This window comes from Phragmites australis, chromosome 12 (genome assembly GCF_958298935.1).
Source record: "Phragmites australis chromosome 12, lpPhrAust1.1, whole genome shotgun sequence".
Classification (NCBI taxonomy): domain Eukaryota; kingdom Viridiplantae; phylum Streptophyta; class Magnoliopsida; order Poales; family Poaceae; genus Phragmites; species Phragmites australis.
In genome coordinates this window covers 16440813-16452628 of record NC_084932.1, presented here as the reverse complement: position 1 = coordinate 16452628, position 11816 = coordinate 16440813, and the positions used below count along the sequence as shown (strand labels likewise).

The 11816-nt window shown below is 44.3% G+C and overlaps 1 non-coding gene across 1 annotated transcript; it reads right to left on the bottom strand.

Moving 5' to 3' along the window:
• Positions 1-738: 738 nt before the first annotated feature.
• LOC133887585 (small nucleolar RNA R44/J54/Z268 family) lies at positions 739-829 on the bottom strand. The gene has a single exon (XR_009903620.1). It is a non-coding gene; the product is annotated as a small nucleolar RNA R44/J54/Z268 family (small nucleolar RNA).
• Between the last annotated feature and the right edge of the window lie 10987 nt (positions 830-11816).

Sequence of the window (11816 nt, the reverse complement as noted above, 5' to 3'; positions counted from 1 at the left end):
ACTGGTACTATCGGTGCCAGTTCTTACTACCAACCTGCACTGATACAAATGACAAGGTCAAAAAAAAAGCTCGCACTGATACGAATTACATGGCTCATATCACCATCATCAGGCTCATATCAGCATTCCAAAATCTTGACATTCACATTGGTTTCTTAACCTGTTGATGGTGAAATCTTGCAATAGACAGGATGGATAAACAGAGTACACACTGCAAATTGACGAAAATCTTGTACTCTAAACACTAACAGATCAATACAACTCCCAACAAACAATTAATTCCATGATCTGACGCCCCTTCAGCAAGAAGTTACAGTGGTAAAGCTAAGGTTTTTCCAATAGATCTGCAATCCCAACCCAACTAATTCTAGTCACTAACTCGACATCCACATATCAGTTTCATGACACCACAATCGGTTAATCCGCTCAACATCCCAACGAAAGTATAACAGCTCAAGCTAGCCCGCATCCCACCTTAAGGAGCACGGTGTCACCACGAAAGAGTTGCAACTTCCCCATGGTGTCCGGGTGCAGCGTGAGGACGAAGTTGTCATTGTTGGTGGCCTCAACAACCAGTTAGTTTGGCAACTTCTTTCGCTCCAGGAGTGCCAAATCCCCCACGAAAAACTAACGCTGGCTCCAACTTGCACATGAAAAAATAGAGAAAAAACCAATCAAAAATAGAATCGATTGGTCACAAAACAAAATGAAAACATATCAATTTGGTGTAGGAAAGCAAAAGCATCAGAGAGATTCCCATTGAAGATTTTGGTGTATCACTCCCAGAAGAGGGTTCTTATGTTCCTTTATTGTTCTCGTCACCTGTTCCTATATAGAATCCCTTCCCAAATCAAAGAAAGATCATAGAACTAGAAGGAAAAAAATATTTGGATCAAGTTGACAGTGGTGCTTGCCTTTCCTAGCTGAAGATGTCCTATATCTCACGCTTCCACTACAAGCAGCCGGCAGTGAGCGATTAGATCGGGGAGGAAGCTTGCCAGAGGCGCTGCCTATTCAGGGAGGGGACTGCTGAATCGGAGAGGGAGCTCTCCGAAGGAGCTGCTGGACCGGGGAGGGAGCTCGACAGAGGAGCTGCCGAAAGTTGAAGGAGCCAGACAGAGGAGTTGCTGAACTAATGAAGGAGCCCACTGCAAGTGCCACCATACCAGAGAGAGATCGAGATGAGAGAGATAAGGATGAGAGCTCCATCGAAGTGAGGGTGAGAAGATAAGGCTGAGCTCATGCATGCTGTATGCGGACTCAGAGTGCCAGTTCATTTTTACCTCAGTAAAATTTTGGGTCCGGCTCAAAGACTTCACTACCGATCTTACTAAAGAACCGACGCTAATAAAAATTATCAATGTCGGTTCAACCTAGCTCATGAGCTCAGAATATTACAAACCGGCACTGATATCCCAGTGTGGCTAATCATCCCAAAAGACCAACTAAGCATCATTGGCTTAGTCAGCCTTTACCTTACCAACTACCTAATACTATGCAGGCTCATCGAATAGCGCTTTTGAGCTTTTTCAAGATTTGGCCCGAATTGTTCAGTAGATTCCCATGCGTAACACGCAAGTAATAGAGAGGACAGAAGATATAGACTTTTTCTTTCCTTTCTGGCTCGACCATGAGGCCATGACTACTATAATCTTACAGGAAGCAACTGTTGCACCCTACCTTCTAGCTCTTAGACTTTGAGAAAGGATAGATCCTTTGATAAATTTCTATTGATCCACTTTCGAGATCTATGAACAAGAGAAAAAAATATCCATGTAAAAAAAAAGACATGAATAGATATGGCTGAGCCGATAGCAAGATTGACATCCGATTGATCGATCCCTAGTCACTGATTACATGCATGAGTTCTTTGATTCACTACTGACTTCTTCTGTGGAGCCGAGTTTCAGCACTGATAGGGCGGCACGGATGACCTATTCTGTTGTAGTGGTCCATAAAGCATTTAATATTGGATCTACGCGCAAACTATAGACCTCTAGTTTCAGCACTGATAGGGCGGCACGGATGACCTCACCTCGTCATGCTTTAGGCTCTTTTGCCTAATTTTGCCTAATTGGTTAGCAGTGGATCAAGATACAATTGTTTGGCTTATTTTGGCAATTAATTTATACGAAGTATGTGTTTGATATTATTAATTTGAATTCTGTGTATATCACCTAATTATCCAGGGCAGGGGCAGAACTACGGCCATGCTATGGGGTTCTAGCATGGGCCAAGCCCAAAAATAATAGTGGATAGCAGCCCCGGCGGCTCAGCCAAGTCCAATATTGCTTCAAGCAAGCCGGGCCTCCTTTCATTCGGTCACTCTCGCTCCCAAACACTAGTCCGTAACTCCGGCTTCCTTTGGTCTCTATGGCCTACCGGTGCCGCCTCTGAGATTCGATCCTCCTCGTTCCCCTCCTGGCCTAGCCAAATTTAGCTCCGACGCTGCCCGGCCACTGCCTACCCGCCTCAGCCCGGGGTGAGTCGTGGTGGGTTTGGCATAATTTTGGCTGAAACTGGTATACACATGGGACAATGCCGCTTTTTAAGGCCTGTAGCTGTGTTGCATAGGTTGCTTAGGATGAACTGTGGAGCTGGGATTGATTGGTTGTTTTTGTGGCAAAAATCAAAATGGTTCGTTAGATATGAGCAATTGAGTATTACGGTTACCGGCCCATTAGTTCATTTGCTAAGGGGCATCCAGATTAAATGAGTAATTGATATATGTTGCTCGGTATCAGATTTCTGTTCTGCTAGGTCCAGGGCTTACCTGCAAGTTGTGTATTAAGCGTTCGTATAGCAGATTTAGAAAGTTCTAAGTTTTTATACGGCTAGGTTGTACTCCCTCCATTTTAAAATATATGGCGTATTAGGATTAGAAAAAGTCGATCTAATTTTTTACCAACAATTAGTCAAATTATACGCTTGTTCAGTGTATAAAAGATATATCAATAGATGAATATTTCAAGTATCTTTTAATAAGATATTGATTTTGTAGCAATTGATGATATATTGTAAGACAAATTAATGATCAAAGTATACTTTAAAAGGCTTTTTAAATTCTAATACGCTCTATATATAAAAAGAAATAGGGGAGTAATTTCAAAGATCAGGTTTGTCTTCTAGAGAAGTCAAAAACCACAAAACACAACCTAGCTAGATTTTTCCCATGGCGCAGTCACTTAATCAGTCTTCATAAATTGTAAATCCTAATTTAGTTTCTGTTGTGAAATCCCTTATTGTGTTTCACTACTAAAAAAGGTAGATCGGTGTTGGTCGAAAAATGGTTTCACTGCTGGATTTTCAACCGATACTCTTTACTTGGCACTGTAGTCAATAACTATCGGTGCCGGGTTTGGAACTGGCACTGAAAAGAATTTTCAGTGCCGGTTTGTACCTCCAATCAGCACTGAAAAGGTTTCCCGAGCCTAAAAGAAATAAACGAGCCAGCTCGGCTACCGCTCCTGCTGCCGCCACCGCTGCCACTGCTGCATACTCAAATCAACTCATCTCACCCATACAAATATATCTCAAGCTTAAATCGACTCATCTCAGGCACATAAGTATGAACATGCAATTTTCATAAAGCCAGGCACATAAGTATGAACTGAACAATTTGCAGAACAAAGTCAGAATTAAAATGTACAAAATACTAGACATATTAAGAATTAAAATGTACAATACTAGACATTGTTTAGCTCTGACCACAATCATCAAACAAGTCAGATTAGAACAAAGGGGCTAATCAGATTAGAACAAAGAACATAGCTCTGACCACAATAATGAACCACATAGCTCTGAGGATTTGGAGCACCAGGAGTGTCTCTGCCGTGAACCGCCCCACCCTCGGCCTAAATCTGCTGAGCTACAACGCATGCTACGCGACAGCCTACAGCCCCTCCGAGGACGGCACCGATGGGGTTGGCCAGTTGAAACGCTCCGGCAGCATCACAGGCTGGGGAGCTGGCTGGACCTCCAACCTCCACGCGTGCCTCTGCGGCAGCTAGCGGAAGCAGCAGAGTCCCGCCGCGGCCGTCAAAGCTGGACACCATCATCGAGGAGGACCACTACTCCAGCGTCAGCTCAGTGGAGAGAGATAAGGGAGAGAGGGGGGCGCTTGAGTGGATGAGAGAAGGGTGGAGTAGATAAGAGCAGACGAGAGAGAGGAGCAGATAGGAGATGAGCGCGCGAGAGGGAAGAGCCGAGAAAAATATCTGGATGAGCCGAACTTGATCAAACCAAAATCAAATTGGAACAAAATTTCAGATCCACAAAGAGCCGGTTGTGATTAGAACCGGCACTGATAGTTGCAGCCGGACGTGTTGATCGAGCCAAAATTAGAATGTATCAGTGCCGGTTTGTAACACGAATTGGCACTGATACGGACTATCAGTGCCAGTTTTTAGTGGCTCCATCATTGTTTGCGCGCGAGAGTTTAACACCCGGCACTGATACATCTTCTGTCGCGATTTTTGCACAACTGACACTTATAAGACGCTACTTATGGTCTGTTCTGTAGCTGTGTTTTTTGCGTGTTCTTTTGAAGAGATGAAATATCTGATTGCAGCGGTCAGGCATATGCATGATTCCTTGACGATAGTGACGCAAAGAAAATGATGTCCGAGAGAGGAAGAGAAGCTAGCGATTCAAACATTCAGTCATTCAGATATCAGCCATTCAGGTACTGCCTTCAGTCTTCACATTGATTCATAGATTCTAGATACATGGACATCTTGCTTGCTACACTGATACATGCCACATATACATATATTGTTGTCATTTGGAGATTTAGTGAAAAAATTAGTATTTAATAATTATAACCCATTGAATGTTGGAGAAACAAGAAACACACAATTAGAGTTTTACACTACTAAAAAAATATTATCAGTGCCAGTTCAAAATTGACATCAGCGCTGGTTTTGGAACCGGCACTGCATAAGCAGCAATGATAGTCGAACACTATCATAGCCGGGTTCATAATTGGCATTGAAGCCATTTCCAAGGGAAAAAAAAAGATATCAAGTCGCCTCTGCTCTAACCCCATCGAGCCAAAGCTGCTCGAGCCTTCGACGACCCATCCCTCCACAACAGCGCCGGACAATGGTGAGGCAGCACAGCTGCTGCTATGAAGAGAGAGAGGAGGAGAGAGAGGGAGAGAGAGAGAGGACCCGAAGATAGGGGTCAGACCCCCGCACCACTCTCCTCCGTCCAGCGCGCCTCAATGCCTCCCTATCGGGCAAGTCCCAGCCCCTATCCTCATACGACATCCACTCTATCTCCTCCTAAATCTACTCATTATCCTCAACGCCACCTTGCTCCTTGCTTCCTCCGTCCCCTTCCCAGCCCCACATCCTCCCGCCGCTGCCCTAGCCCCCGTGTGAGAGCTCCCTATCGCAGATGTCTCTGTCCAAGAGCACCCCAAGAAGCCACCAAGGGCGACGGTGACTACAAAGTAATGGAGCTTAATGCCGTTGAACTATTGGTGGAGCACGAAATGCTGGTGTTGGGTCCGCCATTCTCCTTTTCCCGCACCGCTAAGATCTAGCCATGGATCTCTGACCATAGCGAGATCCATGGGCGGATCCCGCCGTGGATCTCGCAAGGGTCTGAGTTGCTGGTGAGGGAGGCTAGGATGAGCAGGCCGGTGAGGGGGGAGAGAGAGGCCAGTGAGGAGGGAGAGAGGCTGGTGAGGGAGGCTTAGGGTAGGCCGGTGAGAGAAAGAGGCCAGTGAGGGGAGAGAGAGAGGCCGGTGATGGAGTGCGGGGATACGGCTAGCCTGAAAAGATAAGGGAGAGAAAGATCAAGCCTGACTTGAGGGCACAAGCCAAAACCAGAGGACATCAAAATTTTGGGTTCGCACTAAGTATCAGTGAGCTGAATTATAATTCGAGATGATATTGATATTGAGTATCAGTGTCGGTTCAACCTGGCTCAATCAATAATTGAGCGTGGGATATTATGAACCAGCACTCCGGTACTGATGACCCAGCACGAATAACTTGTTGTGTTGTAGTGTTAGCCACTACGTGAAAAAGGGATATGGGTGACAGGTGATAACATTCATGGGTAACGGGTACTGTACCCATCACCCCGAACGCATCACTGATGACTAGTCATTGGTGACGGTTCCACACCCGTCACCAATGATGAACAAAGGTGATGGGTAATAATTGTTACCCATCACCTATGACCATCTCTTATGTGCTGGGGAGAAATTTAGAGGTGACGGGTGAGCTCTTCACCTGTCACTTATATGTATAATAAGTGACTAGGTTACCCGTCACCTATGGATTATTTATAGGTGACGGGTGACTTCTACACCCATCACTTATGTTCTTTACAAGTGACGAGTAGCTATGTTACCCGTCACTTATGGCTTTCACATAAGTGACAGGTAATTGGTTACCCATCACTTATAAAGAACATAAGTGATGGGTAGACATTTTACCCATCACTTATGTTTTTCTTGCTCGGCAGGAATGACATGTTTCCTGGCTGCATCCTGTAATGTAGCTAGGATTTGGCAGCCGTCTTCTCCCTACAAACAATAGCAATGCATCCAAATACATATCGACAAACACAATTGTAGGAGTACTCGTTTCATCACAGAATTGCAAATATTACAAAGTTCAAATGTATTCATTATAGAATCACAAATGTTACAAAGTTTGGATCAACTCATAATTACTTAAGACTTCACAACTTAAGGCTTCTATAGTGGAACTCGCCCTGTGGGCTGATAACATCAGACACCATGAACTCACGATTCGTCGTCGAATATCCAGGAGTGCACCAGCGTCGAGAAACATACACTTGTATTGCTGCATAATTTAACGCGTAACCAGTGTCATGTTACCATGGAATTAAACTAATTACCGAAATTAGTTATGAATAATCTTGTATTGAACTTACATTGGGGGATTTGATATTCTTTGCTCGGAACGTGAGGAGCATGTTCTACACAACATAGAATCCACAGGCGTTGCCCGGTGGTTGTTGGTGGCACTGCTGAAAAGAAACTTTACTGTTAGATGAAAAGAGAAAAAAAATAGCAATAGAAAATATTTGGTATTTTGTTTGGTAGCACTTACCGCATACCTGGTCTTGTGTGTTAGCCTACGACCGGCTTTCGCGTCGTAGTTAGGTTGTGCTCGAAGGTACTTGTCAAAAGCCCTGCATAAAGAGGGATTGATTATGGAGCCTTTGAATGTTAGAAAAGTTTAATATGTGAACTAAGATAGGCAAAACTTACGTGTCAAAGAGTGGTTTTACAATGCTGTAATGACACGATCTAAGTTTGCCTTTTGCAGATGTTTGTCTTGACGAGTCGATGTAGAACACCAAGTCCCACTCGAGGCAAATGTTAAGTAAGATCCAATGGCCACCGGTGTTGTGGGAGCCCATCAGGTACTTCACTTTTGAGTATTGTTGTATTGCCCTGGCCACATGATTTGCAGCGTAGTCGAGGTGAAGTTGGATGACCGATATTGTAATGGCCTCAGGGTCAAAAAATGCGACAGGATCCTTGTTCTTCCTTGTTTCTTTCATCAAGTGTATACAGATGAGGACACAGTTAGATTCAAGTCTTAATGGTATTAATTAATGAATATCCAGTATCATGGGACTTACAATGTGAAGACCCATAATAACGATACATCCATGCCATCAAGGTTGAAGAGGTTGTATAAGTCATTGAAACCCACAGTGAAGTAGCCGTCTTGATCACTTAAGAAGTGTCGTCGTTTGTACTGGACGACTATGTTCTGATCATTGTTGTCTCTACAAGCTTGTATGTAATAATTATGCAGGTCGATACATGCTTTTCCCGCCCTTGCTAGCTCATCTACCGTCATCAAGGGCTTCACATATTTGAATTTCGTGTTGGCCTGAGTCCACACTGGTGCAACGTCCGTGGACTTCTTCATCGGTACAATGGACTTCGACTTCGCCAGTACAATGGCCTTCGACATCTCCGGCAGGGCTTCTTAGAGTCTTTCTTCTCGACCTCCTTTTGCTTCTTCTTTTTTGGGCTCTCTGGGGGAGACGGTATTGAGTCTGGAAGCGAGGCTGTCGGATGTGGAGGAGAATGTAGTGAAGCTGGCTTCTCTAGAGGAGGAGAAGGCAGTGAAGCTGCCTTCTCAGGAGGTGACCAGCGCAACGGAGGTGCACTTGGAGCTTGTCCAAACTAAGATGCACTGGAGACCACGATGTCGCCTCTCTTCCACTGGATCCTTTGATGAAGAGCTTCACCGAGAGTTATGACTACCTCATTGGGGGGGACCTCCAACACGTGATCAGTGGCATTGCTATGTACCATATCCACCGTAACCATGGCATAGCGTGCACGTATCAGAACTGTATGTAAGATACGGACGCCTGGAAGCACCTGGCCCTTTACAACCTCAATGTGATATCTGCCAGACCTGATTACAAGGCTGCAGGACGTTGGCCCTTCTAGCAGGTCGATTGTATCCGGCTCAATCTCAGTAGCTGCTACTTGTTGCTAGACCTCCCTGGAGGCGCAACTACTCTTCCCTGCAGCTCTAGGGCTAAAATCCTGTGGCATGGAAATCTCTGTTGCAAGCTACCCCATGATGCATGAGTAAACTTTCTGGGTGATGTCTCATGTCAATGCATCCACATCCACTGCATCCGACCTCTTCCTCTTCTTGTACATCCGATGTCTTCGGGAAAGCCGTATTTCCAGCCCTGGGAACTTGATCACCACCTCGCACTCAACCTGGGTGCTCTAGGTTTTCCAACGCCGCTGCACTTTCCCTGACCCCGTGAAAGAACCTTGGTTGGCTTCGGGTGCCTTTTCTTTGACTTTGTCTGCGACTACCTGGGTTTCGCTGTTTCTGAATGTGATTTCCCCGCTATCGAATAGCTCACCCCTTGCACGCAAATATGACCACGATCGTCCCGGGAATTGATTCCAAGGATTCTCGTGGCCTTCTCTGGCTAATTTTTTGTCCTCTACCTGCCATTTCACCCTTTTCCCAGCATAACCTGCTGCGCTGGTCCTGTGGTTATGCCTGTTCTTAGCCTGACGCTACTTCTTCCTCTCACTCTCCGTCTTGAACTGCTCTAAGCTCTTCATCTGCACAAAAACATCCCAATCTTCCAGTTTCAGGTGTTTGTAGCTCTCGTAGGGTGCCACCCATTTTGCTAAGTAACGATTCACAAGCTTGCTCTTAAAGCTTCGCTGAAGTTTCACGATCGCTTTCATTGCTGCATTGACCGCGGCATTCTTTTGACACTCGCACATGTTTCCAGGGTACTCCAGATACTCCATGACAATATTATTGAACAAGTCTCTCTTCACTTTGTCACTAAGGTCATTGAACTTAGTCGTCATTGGCACCTCTCCCGAGCAATGAGCCCTGCGACCCTCTGAAATCTTTTTAGGACCTTTTCATACGTAGGCAGCCCATCAGCATCGATTCCTGTGACGGTAACTTTTCTATCGCCACTGTGTTTATGTCCTTGGCTTTCGGGCGTGTACAACACTACCAGCTGTCTAGCTTGGAGACTACGTTGCCGCCATCTAGAGAGAAAACCGGAGTTGACATAAACAAAGAATATTCCTCCCTTCAACAAGTATATAAAATGTATTGACTCGCTTGTATCAATACCTCTTCGGCGGGATTGTATTCTTCGTCACTTGTCCGACATCGGCTCTCCCGATTCGGTGATGAGTCAGGGCTCGGACTGTGATACTGGCTTTCGCTACTGCTGGAGGAGGACGTCGGGTGCGGGCTTAGGCTCCTATCCACCCCATCTTGTGCAGGGGTAGCCTCTAGTGCTAGCATCCTCTGTGCTTTTGATTTTTAGGGTGACAGTTCTCTTCTTCCCTATGGTTTCTTAGAGGAAAGAAAGGAATCAAGGTTAACGATTATGATCCAAATTTCACCATTGGCTCCAACTAATACCTAACGAACCTTATCACGCAACTAACATATATAAGTAACACTAATAGCAGATATACCAATAGTCCACCAATATCCCATTTCTTAAGTCACAAAAGCATATATAGGCTTTTTTTGGGCAAGGAACTTTGAGGATCAAATAACATACACTAAATGCCATTGCTGATCCGATCTAGAATTGGAGAAGGCATTAAATTTTAATTTTGAAACAAACCATAACAATTTTCCAACTAGCGTCAAAACATTTTCATCTCTGCAAGAGGTGAGCCTAGAAAAATACATTGTGAAACAGTGATAACAAGCGCCATATAAAGACCTGATGGTCTATCTTCTGCAAGATCTAAAGAATCAAACCCCCTGGCTGATGAACAAGGGAAGTAACAGAGGATAACCAAGATACAAACCCACCATATATCTTTAGTGGATCAAACTGCAAGAAGGAAACAAAAGGAACCTTGAACCAACTTCAAGATATACCTAAAAGCAATTTGAAGATGTTCTTCGGTGGATTAGAGCTACTCTCTAACACTAAGATGGAGCACACCTCTCATTGAAAGATCATGTTATGAATAATCAAATGTATATATATATATTTATTTACATACACTAGCTGTAATTTGTAAAAACGGTCAGTTATAACATGTCAGTTGGGTTTTCTCTGTTGGACAATACCATTCATGCAAGAAATGCTTTAACCCTTAATTATCTCATGAAAGAACAATATGATTCTCTAAGGGAGAAGGAGAAGGGGGAATTGATGCGTGAAGTACAACGACAACATACCAAGATTATCGGCCTCTACCCATGTTTTTTCCCCGATTACAAGGTAACATACGTACAATACCGCTAAGTATGTACACCATACTCATATATCTATGAATACATCCCTATCACATGTCTAAAAATAATAACCTATACATAAATATATAATTGGTACTGTTCAATATTGTTTTCTCAAGGATAATGGAATCCTATGGACCATCTCCTCCTTGTGCACCCATCAGAACCACAAGAAATGAACTACATGAACTGAACCACATGAACTGAACTGAGCACTGTCTCCTTCTCCTTGTGCATCACACCTTGTGACTCCTCTCTATCTCCTAGAACCGAACTGCATGCAGCGAGGAGAGGGCGCAAACCTTAAAGACGGCAACGGGGTCGGGGGGCGACAGCGACGGCGCGTGGCGACGGCGACAGGGTCGTGGGGCGACAGCGTGTGGTGACGGCGTGTGGCGACGGGGCGACGGTATGGCCACGGGGCGACGGCGATGGGTCCATGGCCACAGGTGGACGACGACGGCTCGTGGCGGTGGGTGGAGGACGACGGCGACAGCGAACCCTAGTTTTGTGCAGGCAAAAAAACTTAGGCAAAACGAGACTGCGTGCGCAGGGACTAGCTAGGATTATATACAAAAAAGTCATAGGTGATGGGTGATAATATTGCCCGTCACCTTTTACTTCGACTCGGCCTGTACATATCAGGCATAGGTGATGGGTGATAATATTACCCGTCACCTATAATTATAACCCATCACTTATTATAAGTAAAAGGTAATGGGTTATAATATTACCCGTCACCTTTTATTTCGACTCGGCCTGTACATGTAAGTGATAGGTGATGCGTTATAAATGTCAACCGTCACTTATTGTGTATAAAAGGCGTCACCTAATGGAAGTAAAAATTCAAATTTTACATTAATATTAAAATTCAAATTTGACATTAATATTACAAATTCAAATAACTTTGAAACTTAAAATTCAATTTTTACATTGACATTAACAATTCAAATAACTTAAAAGTCAAATTTGCCATTAATATTACAAATTTGACATTAATATTACAAATTTCACACTGAAATTCAAATTTGTCGTTTTTGTGCT